The 16603-nt window shown below is 51.2% G+C and overlaps 1 long non-coding RNA gene and 1 other non-coding gene across 2 annotated transcripts; one reads left to right on the top strand and one right to left on the bottom strand.

Moving 5' to 3' along the window:
- Positions 1-6152: 6152 nt before the first annotated feature.
- Positions 6153-6224, bottom strand: TRNAT-CGU (transfer RNA threonine (anticodon CGU)). Its single transcript has one exon. It is a non-coding gene; the product is annotated as a tRNA-Thr (tRNA).
- Positions 6225-6324: 100 nt separating this feature from the next.
- Positions 6325-9665, top strand: LOC144381208 (uncharacterized). The gene is made up of 3 exons (XR_013446094.1): positions 6325-7463; positions 7656-7809; positions 9482-9665. It is a non-coding gene; the product is annotated as an uncharacterized LOC144381208 (long non-coding RNA).
- The last annotated feature ends 6938 nt before the right edge of the window (positions 9666-16603 follow it).

The following is a 16603-nucleotide window of genomic DNA, read 5'->3' as shown; positions in this document are numbered from 1 at the left end:
AATGTCAGTGTCATGAATATTGTCACAATGAGGCAAAAAATGGTTAAAGTGAGCCAGCTCACAGCCAAGTATTCAGTCTATACTATTACAGGTGGTATTCTGATATGGCCAAAACAGGGACGGTGGCATGCAAGTTAGTAAGTTAAAAAAACCCTTCCAACCATCCTTACAGAAACACTAAGGGCAGTGGCTTTCAAACTTCCAGTCATGCCCCATGGTAGGAAATATCTATACTATATAAAGAGTCTCATGAAACAATTCTTATGCACTCAAAACAATTTTGTTATCCTATTCTGTTCCATTAAAAAAAAAAAATGCTGCTCGCAAGCTGTTAAAATTTCTTTCACAATCCACTCATGGTTACCTCCTGCAATCTGAAAACTACCGCCTTTGAGAATGTGCCCAGATGAGAGAGCTCTCAGTGAGAAATTTCTAGGTGCTGAGACGCTGTGCTTCTCCTTACTTTCTCACACTGACCCTCAGATGGGTATTATTACTGCCCACATTTTGTAGGTCTAGGGTCGCTGCAGTAAGCACAGGCCTGAGACCAGCCCCTCTCCGCCCAACTCCTCCCTGGTCTGGTGCACCTTCCATCATCTGCTCTGGGGAAACAACTCAGAAAAGCCCAGCATCCAGGGGCCATTCATGCCACCTTTGCTCTTCTCCCATTGTAGTCATCCTCTCCAAGTCTGCTTGGACTTGGAGAGGTGCTTCTGCCCTTTTTGCACCCCTCCCCCACAAATGACCCCTAGGAGGCAGGCTCTTTAGCAAGCCAGCCTCAGAGCCCTTGAGGGGGATGGGGAGGGGAGGGCGTGATGTGATGTGGACAATCTTAAGGTCCCAGGCACTCTGACAGATTCCTGCACACATCCATCTCCATGGTTGGGAGGGATCACACTGCCTTGGGGACAAAATCCTATAAAGCTGGAGACACTGACCTTGTTCTCTCCCACCCCATTCTAGATTCTTCCCTAGGTCTTCCTTGGCTGCCCTATTTTAAACTGCAGCCCCCTTCCCCATCACATCTTATTCCCCAACCTCGCTTTTTCGCCTTCCCATAGCCCTTTTGTGCCACATATTTTGCTCATTTGAGTATATATATTCTGTCTCCTTGCTGATCTTTGCCTCCAACTCCCAGAATGTAAGCTCCACAGAGGTAGGAATTTCTGTCTCTTTCATACATTACTGTGTCCCAGTGCCTGGCACATAATGCACACTCAGTAAATATTTGCCAAATGCCTTTCAGTCCTGCCTACACTGCCCTGAGAACCCAGCTTTGCTATTATTGGATGGGCCTGACTGCCCCAAACCTTCCCCAGGGGCCCCCTAGGCCTGAGCCACACAGAGGCACTCCCTCCAACACTTACTGATTTCCCCAGTCTCCTCTCAGAAGGTGACCACATCCCCCAAGGGCAGAAAGGCCAACCTTGACCGTGGCCTCCAATGCCCAAACCATGCAAGGTATTGAATATCCACCTCATGTTGCGGTATTGATTCTCTGCTGAGAACATGAATAGCAACACATAAAGCGCTGTGAAGTGGCAGGGCCGGAGGAAAAAAAACCCAGTTTACCGAGAAACAGGGCTCGCGGAGATGAAATGATTTACCCAAGGTCACTCTGTGCTGCGTTCTTTCCGCTCAACTTCCTCCTCTGGACCATCCAGCCTATAAGATGCAACGTCCCCAGTCCTAACGGTGCTGGCTTCTTCCCAGCTTCCTGCCATCAGTCAGAAAGAGCTCTGACACAAGACACAGCATATTTTGTTCAGATGGCAAACTACACGCATTTTGATCCCAGCCCAGATGGCTTGGCCAGAGGGGAGAGCCCCAGAGCTCAGGAGAAAGACAGGCTGGGCATAAAATCTTTACTGCTGAGAAGCCACCCCGGGGGGGATCACTGGTCCTGTCAACATTTGGGGCCTGTTTCAGTTCCTCCTGCTTGTGTCACCTTCGATCAGCTATTCTCTGCCCCTGGGCCTCTGTGTCATCACTTTCAGAACTGGAATGGGATTTTCTCTGTGGTTTCTCCCAGCTCGCCTATTCCTTAACTGTAGGAAAAGAAGCTGCTGACTTTTTTTTAATTATTGTTGTTGACTTTCATTCATTCCGCCAACATATAAAGAGCCCCTTTATCTATCTAGGTCACTTGAGAAGACACAACGCTTGCCCACAAGCAGCAGCAGAGGGCTAGACTCCCCAGAAAGGAGTCAATTCTTTCCAGGTGTAATAATATTTCAGCAATGCCAAAGCAGTGCTTTGACCTGGATTCGATTTTCCTGCATGATGGGGGCGGGTAGGGCAGAGGCAGATGGTCTGACACTCTGCTTGGGTTATACCGTCTAAACGTGACCTAAGGAGTGAGGCAGAGAGGGTGGGAAGTAAGGTCATACAGGGAGCCCTACTGGCCCAGAGTCCCCGCCGTCGCACCCGGGGCTCTCTGAAAGGCTTTCAGTGCTAAGTGCCTGGACAATGTTAGAGCCCTTGGTCTAGAAGAGCTAGTAGTCAGTCTCCTGGGGATTCCAACCATTGGGTCTGTGTCCCTCCCCTGCCTCTACAGCCTGAGTGGTTTGGTCAAGCCTCTGATTTTGTCCCTATGTGCTTTTCCTATGGATGGGGGTGAATATTAGGTACAGAAACTGCTTGGCTCACAGGCTGGCAAAGAGACGGCCCATCTCCTGGGTACAGGTCAAGTAATGATGGAGATGACATTTCCAAATAGATTTGTGCTCATTCTGTGGAAGAGCCTAATATGTATTATAAAGGTAGAGCTTTCTAGATGACCTTGAACAAATCACTTCCCTCCCTCTACTTGCTTCTGTGGCTATAAGAAGACTGGATGGTCATTTTCATTCCTATCAGTCTGTGATTCCAAATTGGTAACCTCTGTCCCCAAGAATGGGGTTGGACCCTTAGTGTTTGCTTATAAATACTCCGGTTTTGTTTCTTAATTCGCAATTTCATTTTATGTGCAAGGTTAGAGGGGCCGCGAGGGAAAGAAAAGCACCTACCCCTGCCTGGTTAGCTTCAGCCTAAATCATGGTATTTGAGTGTCAAAGATGATTGAATGAGGGCAGAAATACCCAAGACCTTGCAGTGCTCTGGTAAACTCCTATTCATCCTCCAGAGCCCAACCACAATGTCACCTCTTCAGGGAAGACTTCCCCAACCCTCCAAAGAGGGACCTCTCTTATGCCGGGGCTCCATCTCTGTACCAGGTGCTAAAAACCCAGATATGAGTGAGACACTGTCCCAGCCCTAAGGGGCCTCCCAGCCATGGTGTGAGATATACAGAGAGGTCCCAGACAAGAAGCTGAGTCACCCATTACCTGGGGGAATCAGAGGTTTCTCAGAGGAGGTGATACTTGAGTGTTGTCAAAGAGCTGGAACCTGACTCTAATCCAGTGTCCGATGTCGCTGCTAACTTGCAGGACATACCAAGGACAGAGGAGCTTGGTTAACTGCACGAAAAGTTTGCAGTTAGCAAAGTCCAGACTATGGGAAACCCTACAGGTCAAACAGACCAGCGTCTCCACTGATACACTGCAGAGAAATGAAAGGAAAGGAAGATAATACTAGTGATTGAAAAGAAAAAAGAGCCTAAAAGATATATCAATTTTAAAGATGAACAAAGTTAAACTATAGGGTATAAAGATGCACAACTAGGTGACACATAAAAATGCAAGGAAGGGATTACAAGAAGGGAGTATGGTGACCTCTGGCTCTGGGGGGCTGTGATTGAGGGGGGGCACATAAAAGAGGTTTCTGGGGTACCTGACAAAGTTCTCTGACCTGAGTGGTATTCTTCTTATAATTCATCAAGACATTGACCCGATGTGTGCAGCTTTTGAATCTGTGTTTTATTGTACAATAAAAGATTTAAAAATATATCTCTCTAGGCTGGAATATTGGATTCAAACCGACAGCAGGAGGCAAAATAGATATATATGCCAAATTCTGCTTTTAAGTTAAATAATATTCATATATGGGAAGGAAGAGGCCTGACCTCAAGTAGTACATATTTTTAAAAATATCCTGGAGGTTTTAGCTGCCCACAAATGGCCGTCTCAAAGTGGAGAGCCAGAGGTCCTGTGTTCTGTTCTAGACCCTGGGGGGAGCATATAGGGAGGAGGTCTGAGCAAGGGGAAACTGGCAGTCAGTGAAACTATCTCTGGACAAGTCTCTTCAGTGCTGCTTGTCACAATTAAAGAAGGGGACAGACTACAGTATATCAGGAATGGGGGCCTTTGCAGCTCTCGTCCTGCCCATGGGGGGGACTGACTGTAACTCTCTGGATGGGCGAGCCAGAGTCAGATCGATCTCCTCATGAGGTCATGATGACCAGGCCCACAGTGAAAGGGACTACTATTGTCCACCACCTTGGCAGCCATGAGAAAAATGGGTGGGACAGCTTGAGGTCCCCTTGCTTCTCTCCAAGGTCTGGGCTCTGAGGCAGAAACTGTATTTCAGGCCACAAGGCATTTAGGAAACATCTCTTTCAACTTTCCAATTTTGCAACTAAGGAAGTTGAAGTCCAGGGTATGTCAGTGATTTAATGGAGGTCATGCCATGAACTCAACATAGGTACCTCTTTCTGCCTGGGCCCTCACTCTTTAAGCCAATGACCCACCCGCAGCCTACAGAGGTGAGTGTAGATACCCGTTGGCCTTTGAGGGTAACCTCAAGACCTCTGTTCCCATGCTCACCCTGGTACTTGGATCTGCCCTTCCTTCACTTCCATCTCCCCTCACCCACCTTAACCTGGGATCCATACTTGACCCTTATTTCTGGGGGTCCATGTTTCCTCCAACATCTGTATGTTGATCTCCTCTGTACCTTGACCCTCTTTTATTGATTTCAGCTTGGTTCATCACCGACCCCTGCAAGGGTGAAATTCTCCACTCCAGCTACTACAGAAAACCCAATGTCTAACCTTGGAGTTTCTTCTCATCAGGAATCCAATTTAAGTAATAAGATTCAAGGCAATATCCAGTAGCTTGGGACCTTTCCTCTCTTCCTATTTCTGAATATCTGGAATCTGTCTCCATTTGCATTTACTAACAATTCCATGATAACACAAGAGTCCCTAGCTCAGCATTCCCTTCAAAAGCCAAGAGCATTTCTTCCATTTATTGGCATCTTAGGGAAAAGATCAATATATTTCCCTGCTCCCTGAGCCCCACATCCTGTCTTCTGGTAACTCTAGACATTACCTCAGAGAGTCTGCTGACATTCAATCCACCTGAAGCTCCCCATGGTCAACTGTGCAGTGGGGCCTCTGGAAAGGTAATGTGATTTGGGGTCACAATAATAGAAGTATGGGATGCAGAATGAGGGAGGCGAAGTTCCATTTCATGAAACTATCTCTGGAGTAGTATTTTCAGTGCTGAGGATCACAATTAAAGAAGGGGACAGACAAACTAGAGTGATTCAGGAATGAGAAGCCCTCAACATCATGTCATATTAAGTTGGGTTGTTTATCCTAGAGATGACTTGGGAGTGTCATAACGGCTAGGGGCCAGATTGAAAGGATCACACAGGTAGGCACCAGACTCAAACTCTCAGCTCACAAGGAGGGCTGGGAAAGGCCTAAGCGCCCACCAATTGAGCGATGTGTTGGCTTTCTACACAAGAATGCAGGCAGCGAGCACAGGTGGATAACTCCCCTTTCAAGGAACATACAGAAACCAGAAAACACCGCTGGGCTCCAGAAATTCCAACATCCTTTCTGAAAAGTTCTCCCATCCTTAAGACACGCAGACCCAGCGACACGGGACCGCCCCTCCCCCGCTGGCGACATCAGTGCCTAGCGTGGGCCCTTCCCCTGGGGTCTCGGTGTCCCCACCGGTATCACAGGCATCCCAGAAGAGCCTCGGCCAGAGTAGTGTGGCAGGGCGAGTGGGGCGGCGGGGTGGGGAGCGAAATGCCAGCCCTGCCAGCGAGGCACGGCGTAGCGGGGACCGAGCAAGTCCACGAGCGGTCCGGTGAGCCCCGGCGCTCTGGCTCGGCCTGCGCCCGTGACTGCGCAGCCTGGGGGGAGGGGAGGGACCGAGGACGCCCGAACAGAAGCCGAAAAGTAAAAAATGCCACACAGTTAAGGGACGGCGCACGTGGGGGCAAAGCAACCCCACCGCCAGGTCCCAACCTCAAGCCCCAGGCACGGACGGGGTTCGAACCCGCGATCTTCGGTTTACGAGACCGACGCCTTACCACTTGGCCACCGCGCCTGACAGCCGAGCGAGCGGTGGAAGCTCTCAGTGGAGGGTAGGCGGCGCAGGCGCGGGAAGGGCGGCGCCCCGCCTCCGGCCCCGCCCGCCCGCTCGCTCGCCCCTCCAGACCCGCCCGCCGAAGCCCCCACGCCGCCCGACGCTCGGGCCCGGCTCAGGGCCGAGGCCAGGCGCCCGCTTCCTGCCTGAGATGGGACCCGAACTCGCGGCTCGCCGGCTCGGCCCCGCCCTCCTCCCGCGTACTCGGGAGAGCCCGGGCAGAGGCCGCCGGGGATTCGCTGGGGGCGGCGGCGGCGGCGGGGCCGGGAGCCCAGACGAAGAAAAAACCCGATCGGCGCCTGCTGCGACGCGAGCGGAGGCGGAGACCGCGGCCGCGAGCGAGCCAGGGCCGGCCACGCGCCGCCGTGTGACCTTGGCCCGGTCTTTTCCGTGTGGTCTGGTCTGCAGGCTACGCAGGCAGCGACGGGGGTTCGGGCCGAGCCCACCGGGAGCCGAGGGGGCGAGAAGGACGGTGCAGGCATGGACGGGACTGGCCTTGGAGAAACGTGCAGGGAGCCGGGAGGGACGAGGGCCTGCTCCTGGGTGTGCGGGGAGAGGACCGTCCCTCGCTGACCCCGCAGGAGCGGCGGCCTGCATAAGGAAAACCTTCCCTGGCTTGTTCACGCTCCGCCCTTGCCCTTCCACCCCGGGCACGGGAGACTCCCCGTAAATATCTGTAGACGAGATGGCCTTGCCCAGGAGGAACCGGCGGGGGCGCGCCAGGATATGCCCCCAGGGATGTTCGCGGCGACAGTGCCAGTGGGAGTGAACACCGAGAGGCCACCTGGATGGAGGAAGCTGATAGTCTGTCCGTGCCGTGGAACAGTGGGTCACTTATTAAAAGGAATGATCTAGATTCAAAGGAATGATGGTCAGCGTAGGTAGCACATGTGATTTTAAAAAGCAGGAAAAGCAGGATATAGGACAATACAAACCATTTATTAAAGGGAAAGACGTGCAAAGTAGGTAAGCGTAAAATATAAAGGAGACTGGCTGGGGATAGGGGACAAAAGGAACTTTGTTGGTAATGTCTGGTTCCTGTTCTGTGAAAGGCAAGAAGCTGAAATGGTGGGAATACGGGTGATTATGATGTTGTATACTTTATTGTAGATCTTGCATTTTGTTTTAAAAATTTTTTTAAAGGAATTAGGTCCCTCTGTCCTCGTTTGGCCTGTGGCCACAGCGTCTGTTCCAGGAGAGGTGGGTAGAAGAGCCCTTTCCCCGGGGCAGGACGTGGCCAACTGCTGGCCTCCAGCCCTCCTTCCTGCAGGCCAGCGCCAGGAGTGGGGGTGGGGGGCAGGACACAAATCAGACCAATGGCACCATTGCTCACCCCGCCACCGCCACTGCCAAAGTCATTATTGCCTTTTTTTTTTTTTATTTATTTGACAGAGAGAGATAGCAAGAGCAGGAACACAAGCAGGGGGAGCGGGAGAGGGAGAAGCAGGCTTCCTGCCGAGCAGGGAGCCCGATGTGGGGCTCGATCCCAGGACCCTGGGGTCATGACCTGAGCCGAAGGCAGACGCTTAAGGACTGAGCCACCCAGGTACCCCATTATTGCTTATTTATAGAACTTTTTAAGAAGTATAGATTGTGGAGATTTGGGGAAACCTAGGAAAGCTGTTTTTGTGTGTGCTAAAAAACATACAGTTTGGGTGCCTGGGTGGCTCAGTTGGTTAAGCAACTGCCTTCCGCTCAGGTCATGATCCCGGAATCCTGGGATCGAGTCCCACATTGGGCTCCTGGCTCAGCGGGGAGCCTGCTTCTCCCTCTGACCCTCTCCCCTCTCATGCTGTTTCTCTCTCTCTCTAATAAATAAAATCTTAAAAAAAAAAGTTGAAAAAAAACATACAATTTACCATCTTGACCATTTAAAAATGCAGTGTCTACTCTCTGGACGTGGTTGTGCAACAAATGGAAGTTTTATGGAAACTCTACCCACTGAACAGTAAGGGACTCCCCTTCCCAGCCTCTGCCCAGCCCCTGGCAACCACCGTTCTACTCAGAGTTGGGCTGCTCAGGGTAGCAGGTGGAGTCCTACAGTATTTGTCTTTTTGTTCCTGGCTTATTTCACTTAGCATAATGTGCTAAAGGTTCACCCATGTTGTCACATGACATGATTTCCCTTTTTTTTAAAGCTCAATATGTCATTGTATTTTTTTAATCCATTCATCCCTCAATGAACATGTAGTTTATTTCGACCTCTTTGCTATTGTGAATTGTGCTGCAGTGAACACGGGTATGGAAATAAGTCTTCAATTTTTTTGGGTATGTAACCCAGAAGTGGGATTGCTGGATCCTATGGTAATTTTAGTTTTTCCAAGGAACCTCCATACTGTTTTCCATAGTGGCTGCACATTGTTACGTTCCCACCAATGGTACACAAGGGGTTCAAATTTCTTCACATCTGTGCCAGCACTTTTTTTTTTTTATACTCGTCATCCTAATGGGTATGAGGTAGTGTCTCATTATGGTCGATTTGCATTTTCCTGATTGTGATGTTGAGCATATTTTCATGTAGCTTGTTGCCCGTTTGCGTATCTTCTTTGAAGAAATGTCTATTTAAGTCCTTTGCCAATTTTTTATTCTGGTTATATTTTTTAAATGATGGGTTGTAGGAGTTCTTTCTGATATCCTAGATATTAACCTATCAGATATATGGTTGACTAATACTTTCTCCCATTCTGTAGGTTGATTTTTCACTCTGTTGATTGTTAACGGTGCAGAAGTTTTAAGTTTGGTGTAGTCATTCCCATTTGTCCATTTTTGTTTTCGTTTTCTGTGCGTTTGGTATCAAATCCGAGAAGTCATTGACAAATCTGATGTCATGAAGCTTTTCCCCTATTTTTTTTTCCAAGAGCTATATCAATTCAGGCCATATGTTTAGGTCTTTAATCCATTTTGAGTTAATTTTTGTATGTTGTATAAGGTAAGCATCCAACTTCATTGTGTGTATAGAACACACCGTAATTTACTTATTCTCAGGTACAGGTTTTTTTCTCACATTTTAACAAATTAGAAATTAGGATGACAACTGATTAGTTGATGGAGTCTTATAATTAATTGGTAGTACTTTTTCCCTTTTTAATGGCAGACAAAATAGCTTTTTAATTGGTGAATTTGATGAAATTGAGTATATAGAACACAGAAGAGTCAGATTCCTATTTTCACATTTGTATATTTCATGGTGTCCTGATTTTTCGCACTTACCATTGTAGGATGAGCATTTCCCACATCCTTAGAAGTGGATCATTTCATCGGCTGTAACCTGTACCAGTCTGGTGCAGGATGTTGATCGTGAGGGAAGCTCTGCATGGGGGTAGGGGTAATATGGGAATTCTCACTCATTTTGGCCGTGGACCTAAAACTGCTCTAAAAAGTAAAGTCTGTTTTATAAAAGCACCTTAAAAAAAAAAAAAAACCTAAGAAAAAAAGTAGATAAGTTATATTCTTTGCTCTCTGACCCCCTACTCTGAGTCACAGCCAACCCTGGGTGCACTGGGGTTGCTCCTTGGTGGGGTCACTGTGGGTCTGTCCAGGTCCACTCCTTAGCTGGCAGGCCTAGGAGCCTGGTTTTGTCTCCTTCCAGGAGCGAGCAGCTGTAAGGACATGGTCTAACTTCTGTTTTCTAAACGTATGTACCATTTTTAATATTGAGCTTTTGCATTGGCAATGATGCTGTGAAACTCAACCAAAAGGTTGAGAGCTGGTTCCAGAACACAGAGCTCCTAAGCTGCAAAGATCAGGTCATCCCCACCTCCATATAGCACGATAGTGAGAGCATCCCATCATTCATTCCTTTAACAAATCCTCACTGAGCACCAACTATGTGCTAGACCCTGTCCTCGGTGCTGGAGCTACAGCAGGAACTAAGCAGCACAGCCCCCTGCCCTCATGGAGCTTCCATTCTTAAATAAGCAAACCATATACTGTATCAGATGGTGATAAGTACTAGGGAGAAAAATCAACAGGGAAGAAGGATAGGACGTTCTGGAGGTGGGAGGGAGGGTTGTTATTTTAAAGAGACAGGCATGGTAGATTAAATGAAGTCCCCCATTCTTTGCTGCTTTCCCTTTCCAGAGGCAGAGTCTACCCCCCCCCCCGCCCCCTTTGGACATGGACGGGCCATCTGGCTTCTCTTGACTAGTAGTAGAATGTGGCAAAAGTGATGTTGAGTAAATACCCAAGCTTGGGTCTCAGGAGACCTTGCAGCTTCTTCCTGTGATATCTTAGAGCCCTGTCCCGAGCCCACCGTGTAAGGAAGGCAGTCTAGCTGATGGGGGATGAGAGGCCATGACGGGTCTCCCAGCTGAAAGCCAGCACCACCTGCTACAACATCAGTGTGGCCATCTTGAACCTTCCAGCCCAGCTGACCCTTTAGCTGAATGCAGCTCTGTGGGTGACACGTGGGTGAGTCCAGGCACACCCAGCAGAGGAACTGCCACCCGACCCACAAAATGGTGAAAATAATGAATGGCTCCTGTTGCAAGCCACCACGTTTTGAGGGTGGGTTGTTACCTAGCAATAAGAGCTTATTGATACAGCAGGTTACAGACACCTAGGCTTGTGGCTTCTAGGTTTGTGGGCTGGTGGTTATTTGCATGGAGGAGCTAAAACTTGCAAGATGCTGGATGAATGTGGGAGGGGCCGTACCCAGTGTCCCCTCAGTCATCAGTTAACCTCAGTTTCCTTAGCTACAAAGTGGGAGAGTTGGTTAGCTCTTAGCCACAGCCCCGCGTTAATTAAAATTTGAACACCTTCTCCATTATTCACTGCTAAAGTTAGCCGGGGGGTGAGACGCCACTTGACCTTCTTTCCCTCATAGCAACCTGACACTCTTCCCCTTGGTCAGGTTTCCTGGTCCCTTTGCCAGCATGAAAGCTCTAAATTTAAGGCTGCCGTTAATAGGAGGAAAAAAAAAAAAAAAATCAACGTGACTTGAAACCTTTTGAGTAGAAGGCCACACCTGTAGACATTTAAGTTAAGGCTGCTCTTCATACTTAGGGTTAGTGTGGTTTGGTCTTTTCCTCTCTCTTCTTCTCGGTGGTTAGTTCAATTCCCTTTCCCTGACTCCTCCACTTGCTTGTGGAACATTCACTCTTAACAAGATTCAAGGCAGCTGTGGACTTTAAAGGAGCCAGGAGGGCTCACAGGTGGGTCACAGGCTGAAAAAAATCAGGCCACCTCAGAAGCCCCCAGACGAGGCAGGAGCCTTAGTGAGCCCCACCACTAGGCAGCTCCAGCCCTAGGGACTCATCCTTTCCTTAAAGGTGAGCCTGCTCTCATGGACACTCCGGCTTCTCCATGGGGCTCCTGCACGGTTAGAGATCCGCCTGGAGGAGGTCAGAGGACTGACAGACCCAGTCATTCCCCAAGATGCTTAGGTGGATTCCTTTTGGGGAGGATGGATCTTGTGAGAGGGGGCCTGATAGAGCCGACTCCCGAGGACCCGCTGTTTTGTGCCTCATTGCTGTGTGACCAACTACCTCAACACATAGAGGCTGAAAACAAGACCCTTTTCAGGTTCTGGGGGTTGGCCAGGCAGTTGTGCTTCATCTGTTGTTGGCTCAGGTGTTGGGATGGCTAGGAGGCCCACCGTGGCCTCCCTCCCATGACCGACACTTAGCTGGAACTACTGGGTTGGGACCTCCATTTAGTGTGGGGCTGCTTGGGCTTCCTCATAGCATGGCCTCCAAAAGGGTGCAGCTCAAGAGGAAGGAGACATGTTTCCTTGTGGCCTCGTAGGGCTAGAGCTGAGAAGTCCCAGGTGATCACTTCTGCCACAAATGATGCATGTTTACACCCTATTGATCACAGTAGTCACAGGGCCAGCCCAAAGTTGGGAGGAGGGGAAAATCAACTCCACCTCTCAACAGGGGAGAGGCCTGCATGCAACGCAGGGAGGGAGTAAATCAATGGTGGCTATCTTTGGAGCCTTTACCACCCCTATCATTCCCGACTCTGACTTTGAGTATAAACACTGATTGGTGCTCAGCCCTGGGGCTGGATCCCGCAGAGGACGCAGAGATATAGGAGGTGGATGTCCTTTGTCTCCACCCCAACCTCAAAACAGTTTGGACTAGATGCTCTCCCCTCTCCTTCTGGCCCTGACTGCCTCCAGAATTGACATTCAAAACATTCCTCTCCCCTCACCCCCCCCCCCCCGAAACACACTCCCACCCACAACTGCAGGCCAGAGTACTGAGGCCTGGCCCAGACACTGTCAGGGACCAGCAGATGCCAGCTCTTGGTCCGGGGGTAGCCTGCTGGACTGGATAAGCTGGGAAGGCTGAGTGGGGGCAGAGGGGCCAGTGGGGCTAGAATGCAGGGGAGGAGGATCTCACAGGCTCCCCTGGGCTTAGTGCAATCAAACAGGCTGGAGAAAGTGGGCTCAGGCTCCAGCACCTTCGCCCTCTGGGTTTGGGCCTTTTAGGAGCTCTAGCATTTTTTTTTTTTTAACCCAGAGATCACATCAATGTCATGGAGCCCAAATCAGAACCCAATAGCAAAGAGCTTGGAGTGAAAGCCAGGGCCACACCAGGGATGGCGGGGGAGTGAGGGGAAATTCCTGCAGCCCAAGTCCAGCCATTGGGTTAGTTCCTGGAAGGATTGGTTTGAAGCCGGCTCTGGACTTTCCGGCCCTAGAGGCCATAACCTTGCCCTAGGGGGCTTGCAGCATCGTGACCCTCAGCCCACTTGTAAGGCAGGGCCCGGCTAGCCCAGCTGAGCTGCAGGGAAACGACCATCCTTCCGTACCCAAGCTCCCACAGCGCTCTTCACAGCCCCTCTGCTCACGGAGAGCTGGCCCCCGCTCCAGGGCTCGGCAAGCGTCCTCCTTTCTCTCTGAAGCCTTTCCATCCTGGAAGCGACGCCTCCCTGCTCTGAGCAACTCACTCCCTGGGCTAGTCAGTGGAGTCCCGCTTTGGGATGACTCTTCCCCTTACCAGCTGCCTGGGTGTGAACCCCGGGTGACTTGCGGCGAGTTAGGTCACCTGTGGTGGCTCAGTTTCCTCATCTGTAAAATGGGGATAACACTGCCACCCACCTAGTGGTGGTTGTGAGGATCACAGGACCCAGTGCGCACCAATCACTTGGCACATTGCCTGGCACGCGGTAAGCCCTAAGACCACGGAAGCCAACAAGAACTACCTCGCCATTGCCTCGTGCGGGCCACGCACTGCATCAGGCACAGTGACAGGGGACGGATGATGCCAAGTCCCGCTTCCCCAGGGCTGGGAAATCGGAGGGCCGCGCCACCGCTGGCGGGCTGGCCTGAGCCAACGAGAACCGGCCTCATCCTGCAGCGAGCGCCCCCTGCTGGCCACAGGTCTCTGGGCCGCCAGCGGGGGCTGGCGCCGCACCTGTCGCCCCGGAGGGCCCTGGGCGGGCGTGAAAGCGAGGGGCTGCGGGAGTGGCTTTGCCCACCTTTGCACGTAGCTTAGTCATTTTCTGGAGACGGGTTGGCTGGAGTAGACCCTCCCGGCAAAGCTGTGAGAAGCCTGGCTCCCTTACCCAGATGACCACTGACATCTGGCAATTCCAACTCCTCATCCCACTCAGCAAACAGATAACCCAGGTCTTACCTGAGTCCAGGCTGCCTTCATCTCTCTCTTCCTCTCTCAGTCTGCTGCCTAGTCCCGCCGCCGCCACCCTCTGAGACTGGGCTCTGAGCAGGCCGCTCCCTGGCTTAAGATCCTTCTGCTCTCTCTCTGCCCACTAAGCCTCTTCACCTTTTGTTCCCTCCCCATGTCCTCCCCAGTCTCCCTCACCTGGCCTCCTCCTCCTCCTCCAGGGCTCGGTTGACTCCTCAAATGATCTGTGGGGGGATTACATACCGGTGACCCTCACACCTGCCTACACGGTAGAATCAACCAGGGGGCTTTGGAAAAACCCTAGTGTCCAGCCCACCCCTTACCACCTGAATCCAACTCGCTGGGCTGGGGCCTATATCCGTGGGGTTTTCAACTACCCCCAGATTATTCAAATATGCAGCCAGGAGCGAGAACCTCCCATTCTCACGTGCTGGAGGCACTCTGTGCCCAGAGGGTGAGGAGCAGAGCTCTTTCGCTCAGGGTCAAAGCTCCGCACCTAGCCCTACAGCACGTATCTATTAGGTGCTGATGGAACAATTGTTTCCGGCCAGGCTCTGCACTGTCTCACCAGCCCCACTTCCCAGCTGAAAGGGTGTGCTTTCTACCCGCCTCTCCCACATGTGGTTCCTGGGTCCTGCAGTCCCCCAGGGGTCCTCTGCAATACCCCTTCCTCGGGGAAGCTGTCCCTGATCCCCAACTGACCTCAATTCCCTTGCCCCCGCTCTTGCAGCCTCCCCCCCCCCGGACTTTCCCAAGTGCAGCTCATCACCTGGGGGTCAGCTGTGGCTCCCCTTTCCCCAGGAGGACATAAGCCTCTGCTGTCTTTTCTGTACCTAAATTGGTTGGTCGAGTGATTTCAGACCCAGATATTTTTTTACCTCTTCAGGAGACTTTGGCCTGGGCCCAGACCACTCTAAAAGACTCTAAATTGGGGTACCTTGGAGGCTCAGCTGGTTGGGCATCTGCCTGTGGCTCAGGTCCTAATCTCCAGGTCCTGGGATTGAGCCCCATGTCGGGCTCCCTGCTTAGCGGAGAGTCTGCTTCTCCCTCTGCCTCTGCCCCTCCCCCTTGCTCGTGCTCTCTCTCTCAAATGAATAAATAAAATCTTAAAAAGAAAATTTTTTTAAAAGGCTCTAAATGTGAGGACCTAGTGAGTTTGGGATCTGACAACGAGCCCTTTGCAGGAACTGTGTGACCTCTAGGGGGCGCAGGGATGCTGTCTGAAATACTCAGGACCGGTTCTCCAGGACAGCCTAGCAGGGAATGTTACCTGTGTGGAGGGCACGACGTGTATGCCCAGCAGTGCTTGCTTCCACCTCTCTCCAGAATAGCAAATAGAGTTGAATTGCATCCCCCTAAAAAGTTGTGGATGTCCTAAGCCCTGGTACCTGTGAATGTAGCCTTATTAGGAAATAGGGTGTTTACAGATACAAGCAAGTCAAGATGAATGAGGTCATCCTGGGTCAGGGTGGAGCCTAATCCAATGTCTGGTGTCCTTATAACAACTGTGAAATTTGGACAGAGACACACAGAGGGAAGGTGGCTGTGTGAAGGCAGATGCTCAAGGGGGCTAACAGCTTCTGGAAAGGCCAGTGGTTGCTTCTGGATGGCTAGGTAGGGTGGGGAAGGCAGAACAGTCTCAAAAAAAAGTAGTGGCAAACTAAGGAGTCTAATTCCGAAACTGGGGCGCAAGGCAGGAGCTCAGGAATTGGAGGCACCTGCTTGGCAGCAGAAAGGTCCTGGAAAGGGCTGAGAATAGGGTCGCCAGATAAAATGCAAGATGCCCAGTTAAATGTGAATTTCAGATATGCAATGAATAATTTTTAAGTGTTGGATGGAACATATTTAAGCTGAAAAATTATCTGAAATTCACATTTAACTGGGCATCCTGTATTTTTATTCACAGGATCTGGCAACTCAAGTCGGGAAGGAAAAGGGCACATTAGGAAGATGGAGGGAACAGAGATCCAGGACAACAAACTCCCAGTTTGGGGAAGGGACTTGCCCATGAGCTCAGGAGGCCACGTAAATCCACCGAGTAGGGAGCTGCCTGCTGCGCAGGCACCACACAAGGGCCTGTGTGGGGACGTGGAGGGACCTGGTCCTGCTTGTCCTGAGGGTCTGGGCCAACAGGGAGAGCAGACTCCTCTCCAGGTGCTGGGCCGGGGCCACCTGTGAATCCCTTCCCCACACCTGGAATCCCATAGTAAGAGGAAGGGGCAGACAGAGGGCAGAAAGCTGGGCATTTGGGCCACTCAACCTGGAGCTACGTCGATGCTCCTGGGCTTAGCAGGACTCGTGCTGTCAGGTTGGTCTGAAACCAAATTTGAGGGGACGACTTGAGCCCGTGACCCAGGGGAGTCACAGTGGTGGACATGGAGGAAGATGTCCCTGGAGCTCCATTAGAGTGACCAGGGCAAGCTGAAGACCCCCGGGAGGTCCTTGCTGGGAAAGTGGACTTGGTTGCGGCAAAGACAAGGTTTTTGAACATCATAGCCCTGGGGATGGACATGGTGGTGTTACAGGGGCTTTTGGGATCCACATCTCCTCTCCTAGGGACAGCGGGCCAAAACGAGGGTCTGCGGGGTGACCCCCTGCTCTGCCCTGCACCTGGAGGACAGCACCAGCCACCCTGGTATGCTGGGTGGGGCCTCTCTTCCTGAAGAAGACGGTCTGTCCCCAGGAGCCCTGGAACCAGGTCTCCCTCTTCCACCCTCCCTCCCCCAACCACAGAAACTCACCATCAAG

The sequence above is a fragment of the Halichoerus grypus genome, chromosome 2 (genome assembly GCF_964656455.1).
Source record: "Halichoerus grypus chromosome 2, mHalGry1.hap1.1, whole genome shotgun sequence".
In the NCBI taxonomy this organism is placed as follows: Eukaryota; Metazoa; Chordata; class Mammalia; order Carnivora; family Phocidae; genus Halichoerus; species Halichoerus grypus.
Note: the sequence above shows the minus strand (reverse complement) of the source record. Positions and strands in the feature narration are given on the sequence as shown.